The sequence below is a fragment of the Lolium perenne genome, chromosome 7 (assembly GCF_019359855.2).
Source record: "Lolium perenne isolate Kyuss_39 chromosome 7, Kyuss_2.0, whole genome shotgun sequence".
Classification (NCBI taxonomy): Eukaryota; Viridiplantae; Streptophyta; class Magnoliopsida; order Poales; family Poaceae; genus Lolium; species Lolium perenne.
Genome location: NC_067250.2, coordinates 236,843,824 through 236,856,982, shown reverse-complemented (window position 1 = coordinate 236,856,982; position 13,159 = coordinate 236,843,824).

Below are 13,159 nucleotides of genomic sequence, written 5' to 3'. Positions count from 1 at the left end.
CATACATGCATGCGAGTAACGCTACACATACGGGGAAGTTTTACAAAAGAATCTTACGGACTCAAACGTGGCACATCACGTTGGGCTGAAACACAAACTGCTCCCGATTATTAAGCAAGTTCAGCCAACCAAATGAATCCACGTTTGTCCGTAAACTTTCCGTAGGCACAACAGTCCGTAGGTCTAGATTTATTGCATGCATGCACGCAGGATTAGTGGCTACAGATTAGTGCAGGGATCGATAAAAAGAAGTAAAGATCAATTACAAGATAATCCCACTCATGCACTTTTCTGACTATGGTCTACCCTAGCTAGTCCAACCCTGACGGCGAAAAGGTGCAGAGAATTATCCACTAGGCATTTCGATCCTCGTTATTTCCATATAGTCTAAATCTACAAGCGAGTACTATATATTGTCGCCTTGTTGGTATTGCCCGGTCAAATTCTCAATTAGCTCGTGGTAATTGAAGATTACTGAACATGGTGATTGACAAAGTGAGCATTTGGCATGTGTCCCCCACTACCACTGATTATAGAAAATATAGCAAATTTTAATTTTTTTTTTTGCGAATGTGCAAATTTTAAATTGTTCGTAGCCCTTTCAGCACGACCGGCAGGTAGGGATCTTCGAGGTCGCTGAATCGCCAACCCTGAGCCCAGCCCACCGGCCGTCTGCTGACGGTGTAGGCAGGACAAAATAGGGCGTGGTTGTAAAGAACGAAAAGGACAACGCAACATGCAGCGATCATCACGACATCACCGGCAAAGAGCGAGCTAGAGATCGATCGAGCGTATAGCCGCGCGCAGATGCGCAGCACATCAAACAGCTAGCGTCAATATACAATCCAGGCAAAGCACGCTAAGTAACTTGAGCTGCAGCTCGTTATAGCATAGCCTCGACACTTTCTTGTCGATGTGCTGCTGCTGCTGCTAGAAAGCTGCTTTCTTAGTCGGCGCAACTTTCATGGTTAGATTTAGAGACATATACTAGCTAGCTCGACAATAATGTTTTGGGAGTATAGGTCGACAATAATTTTGTTTTGGTCGTAAAATAACACTAGAGTAAGAGCATCCCCACTCGTTGGCGCTCCCCACGCCCAAATCCGGCGAAATTTTTGTCCGGATTGGAGGAAGATTTGGCGTGGGGGGCAGTATATTTCCAGTCGTGTGCTCCCCAAGCGGCGTTTCTCGGGGAAAAAGAGGACGGCTCGGGGAATCCGGACGAAAGAGGAGACACGTGGGCGTGGGCGGTTGGTTTAGCTTCATCCGGAGTCCCCGAGCGCTCCCCGGGGGGCCGGGGATGGCATGGGGAGTCCGGACGAAAATAGGCTCAAATCCGGATCAAAACGAGGAACCGGGGGCCTGACTGGGCCGTTTTCCGCCGTCCGGATGAAAAAAAGTGGCCGTGGGGGGCTCTGCGGGGAGACGAGTGGAGATGCTCTAAGCAAGGGATACATATGGTTAGAATTAGATGCCGCGACACAAATTAATGAACAATGTATGATGGTTATATTCGGGTGTCATCATACACTGAGATTGGACAGGTTGTTCTTAGATAGGGTTGTTTTAATTCTCAGTCGAGAAATAAGATCGATCTTTTGCATGGGCATATAGTGTACCTACGGAAATACATATGGAAGATTAAAGTACCACTAAAGATTAGGATCTTTATGTGGTTCTTGCATAGGAAGGTTATTTTAACAAAAGATAATCTTATTAAAATAAATTGGCAAGAAAATTATAAATGTTGTTTTTGTGACATAGATGAAACAATCCAACATTTATTCATAGAGTTTCCTCTGGCAAAAACCATCTGGCGTATTGTCCACATATTTTTTGGAATCTCTCTGCCAAAAAACAATACTAATCTGTTCGGCAACTAGCTAAAAGGATTAGGCAAAAGAGTTAAAAACCATATTAGAGTTGGGGTTTGTGCTCTTTTATGGGCAATATGGCATGTTCACAATGAGGTTATCTTTAACAAATCATATCGTGCTTCTTTTATGCATGTTATACCTCTTGCTATCCACTGGACCCATACGTGATGTTATCTCCGGTCAGAGGGGCAGCGCCAGGATATGGATTTTGGGTGTAGCCGTTTGGAAATTATTGCACATGATTTATTCAGCCGGTGCTGTTGGTAGCTTGATTACATGCTAATATGTTGATCATTTGGCTTTCTGCTTCTTCGATCCCCCATAGGGAGACTCGTCCCGTTGCGTCGGGATTATTAAGGATATTGGATAATGGAGCTTCAGTGACTACTACAATTGAGTGCTCCTAAAAGAAGTGTCATAGTGGTCGTGTTGTTCTGAAGACACCATATGCTAATTTTTCATAACGTCGATATGTCTACTTGGCTGGAGAAAGGACCTCACTGAGGTACTAAACTAGACGCTGAAATCCATGGACCTTGCCTTCTTCCTCGCGCTTGACAAGGAGCACAGTACTGACCACCTGATTGGTGGCGGTGTTGTACAACAACATTGGTTCTGCTTCACGGGGGTATGGCACCGGCGAAGCTGATAGTATCCTTTTGAGATCATCAAAAGCTAATTGTGCCTTGGTCGTCCACTCACAGGTATCCAACTTAGTGTCGTGACACGTCTTGCGATTCGCTGCACCCCTTTGACGTTCGTCAATTTTTCCATGGTCAGTATTGCTTGTATTTTCTCTTAATTTGCTGCAATTCCTCTTGCTGATATGAAATATCCAAGCATCATCCTCGAAAAAAAAATATCCAAGGATATAACTATGAGGAACCCCAAAAGCACATTTTTTTGGGTTCTGTTTCATACTGTAATGACTGAGACTATCGAAGGTTTTTCGTAAGTCGTCAATCGAAGCTCCTTTCTTGGTGGTGATGACTACAACATCGACGTATATTTGGGCATTCCTACCGATTTCCTTTTTCATGCAGGCCTGCATCATCCTCTGATAAATGGCATCTGCATTTTTTAGTCCAAAAGCCATTGTTGTGTATCAATAGACTCCATATGGAGTGATGAAGGCAGTGGTTTCTTCGACTTTAACATTCATCCTAATTTGGTTGTACCCAGACTAGGCATCAAGGAAGCAAAGACGCTCACAGCCGGTCGTGGAATCGATTATCTGATCAATGCGAGACAACGGAAAGTGATTCTTTGGACAATGCTTATTGAGATTTGTAAAATCAACACACATACACATTATGTCCTTGTTTTTATTTGGGACCAACATTGGATTTGCTATCTAGGTGGATTGCTTGATTTCTCGAACGAACTTGGAGTCGAGTAGCTTATGAATCTATTAACCAATAGCTTTACGGTTAGGCTCTGAGAAATGATGTAGCTGTTGTATGACAGGTCTTGCATCTGGATATATGTTGAGTGCGTTCGAGGTAAATTCCCTGGGAACTCCTGGCATGTCGGCTGGATACGTACAAAGATTTCACGGTACTTTCGGAGGAATTTAACGAGCACACTTTCCTATGCACGGTTGTTGAAATGAGGATAGTCTTGGATGGATTTCTAGGGTGTACTTGGTGCGCCCCTGTATCACTGCTAGAGTCGAACGCCATCTCTGGTGCGGTTTTTTGAATCTCAGGGAAAACATTATGCTCCATTAACTCCTTAAACCGCGTGAGCTCTTCTTACAACCCGAATGATTCAGAAAGCTTGCTGAAATCCTTGTCGCCGTTATCAAATCACGTAAAAAATCCACTTACAGTGATGGGACCTTGAGGTCGTGGCATCTTCAGCTTGAGATAAATGTTATGTGGCACAACCATGAACCGTGCATACGCAGGTCATCCCGGTATGGTGTGGTATTGTGATGGCTATTCGCAACTTAAAAGGTGATCCTCTCACTCCGGAAATTATGCAGTCCACCAATGTCGAGGGTACTCCTCGGCAACGCCCTCCGATTAGGGCTTAGGGTTGACGGAATCCTGTAGGCTGACACGAGACATCGGTTAACAGACAAGCGGGGAGAGCGATTTACCCAGGTTCGGGGGCCCTCGATGAGGTAAAACCCTTATGTCCTACCTGTCTGATCTTGATTATGAAAATATCGGGTTACAATGGGGTGCCGAAGGTTTCGGCTGTGATCTCGTCGAGAGGCTAAGTGTTACGGTGACCTAGCTCTGGACTTGTGGTGGCTAAAGCTACTAAGATTGATTGTGTCCCTCAGCAGCCCCTCTCCTGGCCCTTATATAGGGGGCCAGGTCTCAAGAGATCTGTCCGGGTACGACTAGGTTATAAAAGACCTAGCTCTAAACTTTCCTTGTTCGGTTCCTCTTCGTCTTGTTCTTCAAGGAATCTTCTTCGGCACCGCCGTAGTGGCCCACCTTGCCATCGGGTGTCTTCATGGGCCTCCAGTTGGGCCGTACAGGATAGGGCAATAATAGTTACCCGAAGGGTAATGCCCACGTCAGTAGCCCCCGAGTGTCTAGCCGAAGATATTTCAGGTAGAGACTAAAGCGCGCCTCCGCCGAATGTTCTTCTCTCTTGATAATTCATGTCCATCTTGTAACAGCATTATCTTCTTCTATCGGGTGCGCGTTTAGTGCTCCCGATGGGAGTAGCCCCCGAGTCTAGGTACGGATGGTTGCAATCCGTGCGTAGACTCAAGTTGTGCCACTCGAATGTCTTCTTCTGCCGAAGTTTTCTGCAGGTCTTCATAGGTCATCCGATACATTTGTATCGGGGCTTGTATTTTTTAGTAAGGTTTAATGCATAAAGGATATTCAGTAACGTGCTCAGGTTTGCTGGTTAACTGCCGATGGCAAAACAACGTTACCCTAAACAGAATCAAGTCCCCGGGCATGATCCTGGAGTGCAAAAAACTTTGTCGGGTGCGCGTCCAGCGCTCCCGATGGGAGTAGCCCCCGAGTCTGGGCATGGGCGCTTGTGACCGGGTGCAGACTCGAGCCGAACATTCCGTCCTTTTCTTCAAATATTTCTTCACGCCCTTCTTTGTAGGAAAATCTTCGAATCCAAGTTTATCGGGTGCGCGTTCAGCGCTTCCGATGGGAGTAGCCCCCGAGTCTAGGTATGGATGCTTGCAATCCGTGCATAGACTTAAGTTGACCACCCGATGGTTTTGGTTTTTCTTCGAATGCCTCAAGCGAGCTTCACGACGTCACTGATGACGTAATTACTGTTGCAATTCTAACTGACGGGACACGACCTGTTGGGCCCATCCTACTTCTGCACGGTTCTGTTTTTAAGAAATGACCGCTATTTGCGTACAGTTACCAAGGTGTCTCCCTGATTTCCGCGATCAATGATGAAAAGAGGTCCTCTTGATAAATTGGACTCAACGACACGTGCCCGCCCAATCCTCAAGTTTCCTTATACTTTATAATCTTTTGGGGCAAACTCCTCCCTTTCCACACTCCATCCTTACGTCCTGTTCTTCTTCATTCATCCTCTTCACCCATAACCACTGCGCCGCCGCCGCCGTTTCCAGATCCCCTTCAGATCTCAAAATAGTGAAGAAGAAGAACTCCGCACTGGCCGCCAGTGCCGTGAGCAGCGGCGCCACCGCCAAGGCTTCTCCAAATCCGTCGAAGAGAGGCGCTCCAGATGCTCCTCCTCCAGCTCCGGCACCGCCAGCACCGTCGAGCTCCACGGCTGGGCCCAGCCCCGGTGATTGGCCGGCGTCTACCACCACAAAGCGTGATGAGAAGAAGGCTCGGAGCCTTGGATTGATTTCTTCTGATGAGGGGAATGTCATTCTCCCAGGTGCGATTTCACGGCCTAATCCCCCCGCTGGTTTTACCGTGATGTTCTTATCTTTCTTGTATCGAGGTCTTTCACTCCCCGCTCACAAATTCCTTCATCACCTCCTTCGAGTTTACGAGATCTAACTGTGGCAGTTGACTCCCAATTCAATCCTTCACCTTGCTATTTTTATCACCCTCTGCGAAGCGTTTTTGGGCATTGAGCCCCACTTTGGTTTGTGGAAGAAAATTTTCTTCGTGAAAAGGTACAACAGTAGTGGCGGATCCTTTGTCATCGGCGGAGTTGGGTTTGTCGCTCACAAAGAAGTTAACTACTTCAACTTTCCAATGAGAGAGTCTGTGCAAGGGTGGAGGCTGAAGTGGTTCTATATTAGGGACTCTTCACCAATTGAATCCCAGCTCCCTCGCTTCTCCGATGTTCTCGAAGCCAAGCCTAGGAAGTCTTGGAAAAATATCCTTTCTCCCGATGAAAAACCAGCAGTCGACAAGTTGTTTGACAGATTTCTTCGGATCAAAGAAGCCGATGGTCAGACTATGATTGGCACGGAGGTAGCCGCTGTGTTCTTGAAGCGTCGAGTTCAGCCGATCATGGTTAGGGCTCATCCGATGTGGCTGTATTCGGGTCCCAAGGATGAGACTAGGATAAATATCGCTGAATTATCCGAGAAGGAACTGCTTGACGAAGTTCGGCGCCTCACTCTCTTCAGCCAGGAAGATTCAATCCCACTGATATCTTCCCGTCCACCATATGATGCTGACCATCCGCCAATCGAGGTAAATTTTCTTCTTCATACCCTTACTGTGTTGTTTCCTTTGATCAATGTGACTATCATTGTCCTTACTTGTTTTTCTTCGACAGATCCCCATAGCTCCTGAATACTTGCGAGACCAGTCGAACGATACTTCTGAGGGAAGAGATTCCTCAGTCCCCGTAGGATTTCATACTGAAGAAAACGCAAGCCCAAAAGATAGACGTGACGATCCAATGAACCCTGAAGCTGCCTTTAACAATCCTCAATCTTCAGCCAATGATATTAGCGACACAGCGGGGTCAATGCATGATGACGACGCTGATTGCGCTGCCTTTGTTGATGCAGTTGTGGAGGAGGCCGAAGCGTCGCCTTTGAAGAGACCATCCGGCGGCTTTGCCGACGAAGATGATCTTGTTGATCTGTAAGTCCTTGCTTCCTTTCCTAGAATTCATGTTCTGTCCTTGCCATTCACATCCTCTTTTTGACTTTGCCAATTTTCATTTTTATAGTGACGAAGGTCTCATCGAGCCTCCGTCCAAGAAGGCCAAATCTAGCACTGTTCCGCTGAATCCCGCGGCTTCCGAGGCTTCGGCCCCTGCTGTTGCCCCCACGGCCCAGATGTCGACTGCTTCTTCCCTTTCCAAGGGGAAGGATATTCCTTCGACTGCCGCAGCCGCAGCTCCTCCTCCAGGGAAACCTGTAAGTCTTTTTCTTTTTAAATGCAACATCTCCCGAATGGACCTTGATTAGGTTCTTCATCTGATAACTGTGTCTTCCTTATTTTTAAGGATTTGCGAGCTGTCATATCATCTCTAGAAACTTTCGCCTCCCAATATACTTCACTGGAAGTTGACAAGGCCCAACTGCAAAAGGAGGTCAAGTCTTCTTCTTCGAAGTTGGAGGGCGCGATAAAGATGGCTGCCGAGGCTCGTCGGGAGGTTAACTCCTTGAAGGAGGAACTCGAGGGCCTGAAGAAGAGGCTGAAGGATGAAGAGGCATCCAGGCTAACTACTGAAGCCCGGGTGATTGAGAATGATGATCTTCTTCGCCAGTCTTCCTTGGCCTTGCTCAGTAATCCTCTTTTTGTTCTCTCACTGATTATTGCTTTTGCGAATTCAATTCCTTTGTTAACGAGCTCCTCTTGTTTCGTTCTTCACAGAAGCTGCTGATATTCCCGTCAAGGCTCTGGACAAGCTCCCGAGCAATTCTCCGGCAAACGCTCTGTCGATGACCCTTGCGTCTCATCAACTTGTTCAGGACCTCCTCCAAAAGGGCAAGGGAGCCATGGCGCGGATGCACTCGATGATTTTCCCCAAGATCAATCAAGACAAGACTTTGGGGCAACTAATCGACGCCTTTGCCGTTAACACAAAGGAGGTTATCGAGGTATTCAAACGTACTTCACGTACCTATGGCGCCCTCCTAGCCTTCCAGCTTATGATGGGTCATGGCTTTAAAGCTGATATCGAAGAGATGTCCAAAGAGCTGTCGAAAGAGCAAGATGGGAAATTTGTCGACCTGGGTGTCTTTAAAACCTCGGCTCTTAAATGTGCTCGCCAACTCCTTGAGCTGGTCTCGGCAAAGAAATCATCGGTTGGTCCGAGCTTATCAAACCAGACCCATGCCCCCTGATTCTTGTAATTCTGCTTGGTTAAGACAATGTCTTGTCATAAGACTTGCGTGGTTGTAACGAATTCCATGCTGGCAATGTTGCCAGTGTACTCTTGCTATAACATTTTTATTTGCATGCTCCGGATGGGAGTAATTTCCAGCGTTGAATCCATATAATCCATCATGCCCTTTAACAATGTTTGCAGGTTTTTCCTGTGCCTACATTTGTCGATGATTCTTCGGGTGCTTGCTCTGAGAGTGATCGACTCCAGCGTATGAAGGATCGGATCGCGCAGATGGAAAAGGATATGCGCAGTACTTACGCCTTGGCTGCTATTATCAGAAAGAAGAACGAGCTTGCGGCTGACGCAGAGCGCTATGCTCTTACTGAATTGCATAGAGCCACGGAAAGTTTGAACTGTAAGCCTCCTTGTCCTCTTGCTCCTTGTTTTTCCACGAAATGTATCTTCTTATCTTCCCTTGTTTCTTTTCCTAGTCATAGCTCTGAACCCCGCTGAGGAGAACAAGCGGATTCACGAGCGTGTAAACGCATTGACTCAGCTATCATTATCCGATGAAGTTTTCTGGAAAGAGCACTCGAAGGCTTCTGCTGTCGCGAAGTTCCAAGATCGGGTCCAGCAATTCCATCGTTTCTTCGACAAGTGCTATAAAGGGCTGAGAGTAATATGGAAGACGATGTTCCCTTTGAACGCGGTCCCTCCCACGCTGTTGACTTTAATGTCAGAACTTAGTAACGCCAAGAAGATCTGAAGCTTGGTTCGAACTCAACTTCTTGCAGGAGCTAGAATTACACTTGCCCTCATCCTTGTACATTACCCTTCGGCAAACCTGCTGGCAATTGCCAATGCGGTAGGCCATTTAGAGCCGCTTTACCCGAAGGTGGGCCTACCTGCCGCCATTATTGTCGAAAGGCTTGAAGGAACCTCGATGGCATCCGAAGCAAAGGAAACTCCACAAGAGTAATTCAGAGTTATGTCCTTATTGTAAATAGAAGACTTGGTTACTTACTACATCTGAGTGTTTGGATGATTATGGTTAAACTATTTTTATCGGTAGGTGCATATATATGCATCTTTACCATGTTAATGCCATTGGCAAATTTTGAAGGAGCAAATCTTAGTTACTCGTTTTAGCGTATGTGTGTATGTTGGTCAGCAAATTATTTGAGTGATCAGCTCATGTTGCATGTCTTGCTAAACCCGTTGTATGTGCAACTTTGCTTTCAACCGATGCATGTCTTGACAGCAGCTTCCGAATATACCGGTAGCACTAGCTCTGCCGATGACTCCGTCGTTTTTTTATATTTCTATAATTAAAGTACCGAATGTGGGTTGTTAGTGTTCGTGTTTCATGTTCCTTGCTATTTGCGGCACTCTTTGAGGCATCTATAGCAAAGAAAAAGAGCAGGGTCCCCATTGATTTTGCATCGTAGCACTCATAATTTCAGAGGCTTTTTAGAGTGCAATCTCTTGGCGTGTTTTTCATCGCACCAATGTTCGCTGAAATATACAAACAAGTTTCATGATGATGTGATTCGGGTGTACCGAATTACTGCAATGCTTCAAAGAAACAAAACTTAAGTTTTCATTAATAAAGTAAACAAAAAACTAAGGGGCAAAAAAGAGCCCAGCCGAAAAGAGAAAAACTCCCCGTCCTTTTAAGCAAGAGGAGGGTTCTTCTTATTTTCGAGCTTGCCCATCGCATCGGTGGTTTTGGAAGCGTCACTGATTTCATCAGGAGTCCTGGCGGTGATTGCCAGGGTTTTGTTTTCTTCTGTGACTGTCGTGCCATCAGCTGCCGAAGTTTTCACCGTTGGAGCTTCTAGAGCAAGATCGGCTGGTTTGTTCTTCATCTTCCTGACGCGCTCATCTTCCTTGTTATCGTGTGCCGACGATTTTGAGGGGAGATCGACAGTTTCCTGCCTTAGCCCAAACTTTGCAGCGATCCTCTGAAACTCGCGATCACAATTATCCGAGAGTGAGAAACTTCCATAGACTGTGATGTTTGTCCCATTATTCCCAGGCAGTGTTAGCTTGAGGTATGCGTAATGCGGCACAGCCATGAACTTGGCATAAGCTGATCTTTCGAGTATAGCGTGGTACTGTGATTCCCAGTTTACTACCTCGAACTCGATCTTTTCCTTCCTGAAGTTGTCGGGTTTACCGAAGACAACTTTCAAGTACACTTTGCCAATAGAGTACGCCGGTGAGGTGGGGAGAATCCCATGAAAACAGGTATATGTTTCTTCTAGCATCCCCATTGTAATTCCCATACTTTTGATCGTGTCGAGGAATATCAGGTTTAATCCGCTTCCACCGTCCATGAAAACTTTGCTCATCTTAAATCCTCCAATTTGCGCCTCAACCACTAAGGCAGCATGTCCTGGCTTTGGAATTGTCATCGGGTGATCTGCTCTGCTGAACATAATGCTCTGAGATGACCAGTCGATATATTCAGGGATATTAGCCATAATGCTTTCTGCTAGGTTGATTTCTTGGGTGAGCTTCTTCATCTCCCTTCTCGAAACACCAGTCCTGTGAATCATACTCATTTGCCCACGTGGTGGCGGGAAGGACTCGTTGGGGTTGAGAGGCTGAACTTGCTGGACCTGGTGTTGAGGTGGAAGCGGTGGTGGTGTTGGCTGCTGCTGCTGAATGAGCTTCTGCATCTCGATGAACTATCGACAATCTCTGAGCAGGTGAATTGACCTCTTCTTATTGTCCTTCGAGTCGATGTACGCGTGCAGGTAGCAAGGAGTGTTTATCTGCTCAGCGAAGGGTAACTCGGGAGTCCTCTGCGGCCGTGGTTTGTAGTTGCCACGGTTTCCAGAGTTGCTCTGGTTGCCGTCCTGTTGATCGTCTCGCCTGTCATCGTACCGATCGTCCTGCCGATCGGAATACCCCGCGGCTACCAGGTTGCTGTCATCGTAACTGCGGTCTTTTCTTTTCTTGCGGCGATCCCTTCGTCCACCCGAATCGTGCTTCGGTTGATCGTCGTCTTCATCGTCACTGCGTTGTCGTGGTCTTCGTACGTTGTCTTCGCCATCAGCCCAGCTGTTGGCGATTTCCATTAATTTGGTTATGGTCTTCGGCTTCTTGCGCCCAAGTTCCTCTATGTAGGTTTCACGTCGGATGCCGTCGCTGAAGTCATCAATTGCTCTGTCGACGGAAACATCTTCGGCAGCGTTCAGGAGTTTGGTGAATCTTCCGATGTATGCGCGCATTGACTCCTTCTGCTTCTGCTGGCAATGCCGTAACTCTTCGATCCCAACAGGACTCTTGTATGTCGCTTGGAAGTTAGCGACAAAAGCGTCCACCAGGTCGTCCCATGATTTGATGGATCCCTTCGGCAGGCCCCTCAGCCAGGCCCGTGCCGAATCTTTCAGGTAAAGCTGCAAGCATTGCATCGCTGCTATCTGATTTCCCTTGTGTAGGATCACAGTCTGCAGGTAATCGTCTGTCCATGACCTCGTCTCCTGCTATCCGTCATACTTAGCGGCGTCAGTAGGGGTAGGTTTGAACTTCTTGGGTGGCATTGTCTCACGGATTTTGTAGCTCAAGCAGTCAGCCCCCCTCAACTCGTCGTCGTACTCCTGGCTTTCTTCTGAGGTGTCGCTATCGTATTCCTCCCTCGCGGCTCGCCGTCGCCTGGCTTTGTCGACGCTGATCTGGGTGATCTCGTCTCGGGCATCCCTTGACCGATGCTTTGAGCCGCTAGTTTGGAGCGTGGTCTTTTCCTTCCGTGGAACCAGATTGTCTCCCAGGATTGCGAGGCTTTCCAGGGCGCCCCGATGAGCTTGAGCCATAGAACCTTCGGGTCGTTGGTTGATGAGGTACGCCGCGAGGTTGGCAGTTGCTCCCTCGACAGTTTTTGGCCTTAGCATTCCTGCAGTGTCCGTGGTCATGAAGGACTTGGATAAGTTTGACGTTATTTCTCTTGCATCGTCTTCTAAAAGTCTGGATAGTCTTGATCGGTGCTTCCCCGCGCCTTGGCTGCTTCGGGAAGCACTTCCTCGCGAGCCCCTCCGTCGTTCGCTAGATTGTTCTGCTGCGAGCAAACGTCTCTCGAGGGTGGCTTGCTCATTCGATAGTCGCTCCTGATTCTTCTCCAATATTGAACGATAGGCATTGAGGGTTCCAACCGAAGTTCCGGAGGGAAGCGGTGTGTTGTTAAGTACGGCTGCCCTGGCGGCTGCCCATTCTTCCTCTGCGATGGTGTAATCGCTATTATTATTACTGGCACTGTTTTCAAAGCTACGTCGCCTGCTGGAGTGAGGGGTATGATCTCCACCTCCCCCGTTCCTCGCGTTTCATGTGTTGTTGGCAGCATAAACTTGGTGGTGCGCCATTCTCCAGGTGGCTTCCTTGACAACGCTGTCGACACTGTCCTCTCCCGATGAATATTGGGCGCTGCAGATGAACGGTGTGTCACTCGATCCCAACCCGTTCCTGGTGTCGCAGTTCAAGCAGTAGTACAAGGTCATCTCTGACGGTACGGGGTTATCGGATCCGACCGACATCGAAGACGTCGATCGAGGGGTCGACGACGGGGTGGAATTCATTGAATCTGTCAAACCTGCCGAAAGGTCGACTGACGATGACATGACCGGCCCTGCGGCCGATGGAAGCGATTTCCTTGCTGATCTGGGGGCGAGCGGTTCCAGCAGTCGGAGGACTCCTTCCGCGTTGACATTGTAGTGGACACTCCCGAACGTCATCTCCATGTTTCCTTGTAGATCTGAAAAAGTCGAGCGAGAAGAGTCGTTGTGCGGGGTGAACTCATAGGAGCCGAATCGAATCGGGCTTCCTAAGATTGGCGATGATGATGGCGTCGACGAAGCTGCCAACGACATGGCTAGATCTGCCGATGACGGATCTTGTGCCAACAGGGTTCCCACAGACTGCGCCAATTGTCGAGGGTACTCCTCGGCAATGCCCTCCGATTGGGGCTTAGGGTTGACGGAATCCTGTAGGCTGACACGAGACATCGGTTAACAGCCAAGCGGGGAGAGCGATTTACCCAGGTTCGGGGCCCTCGATGAGGTAAAACC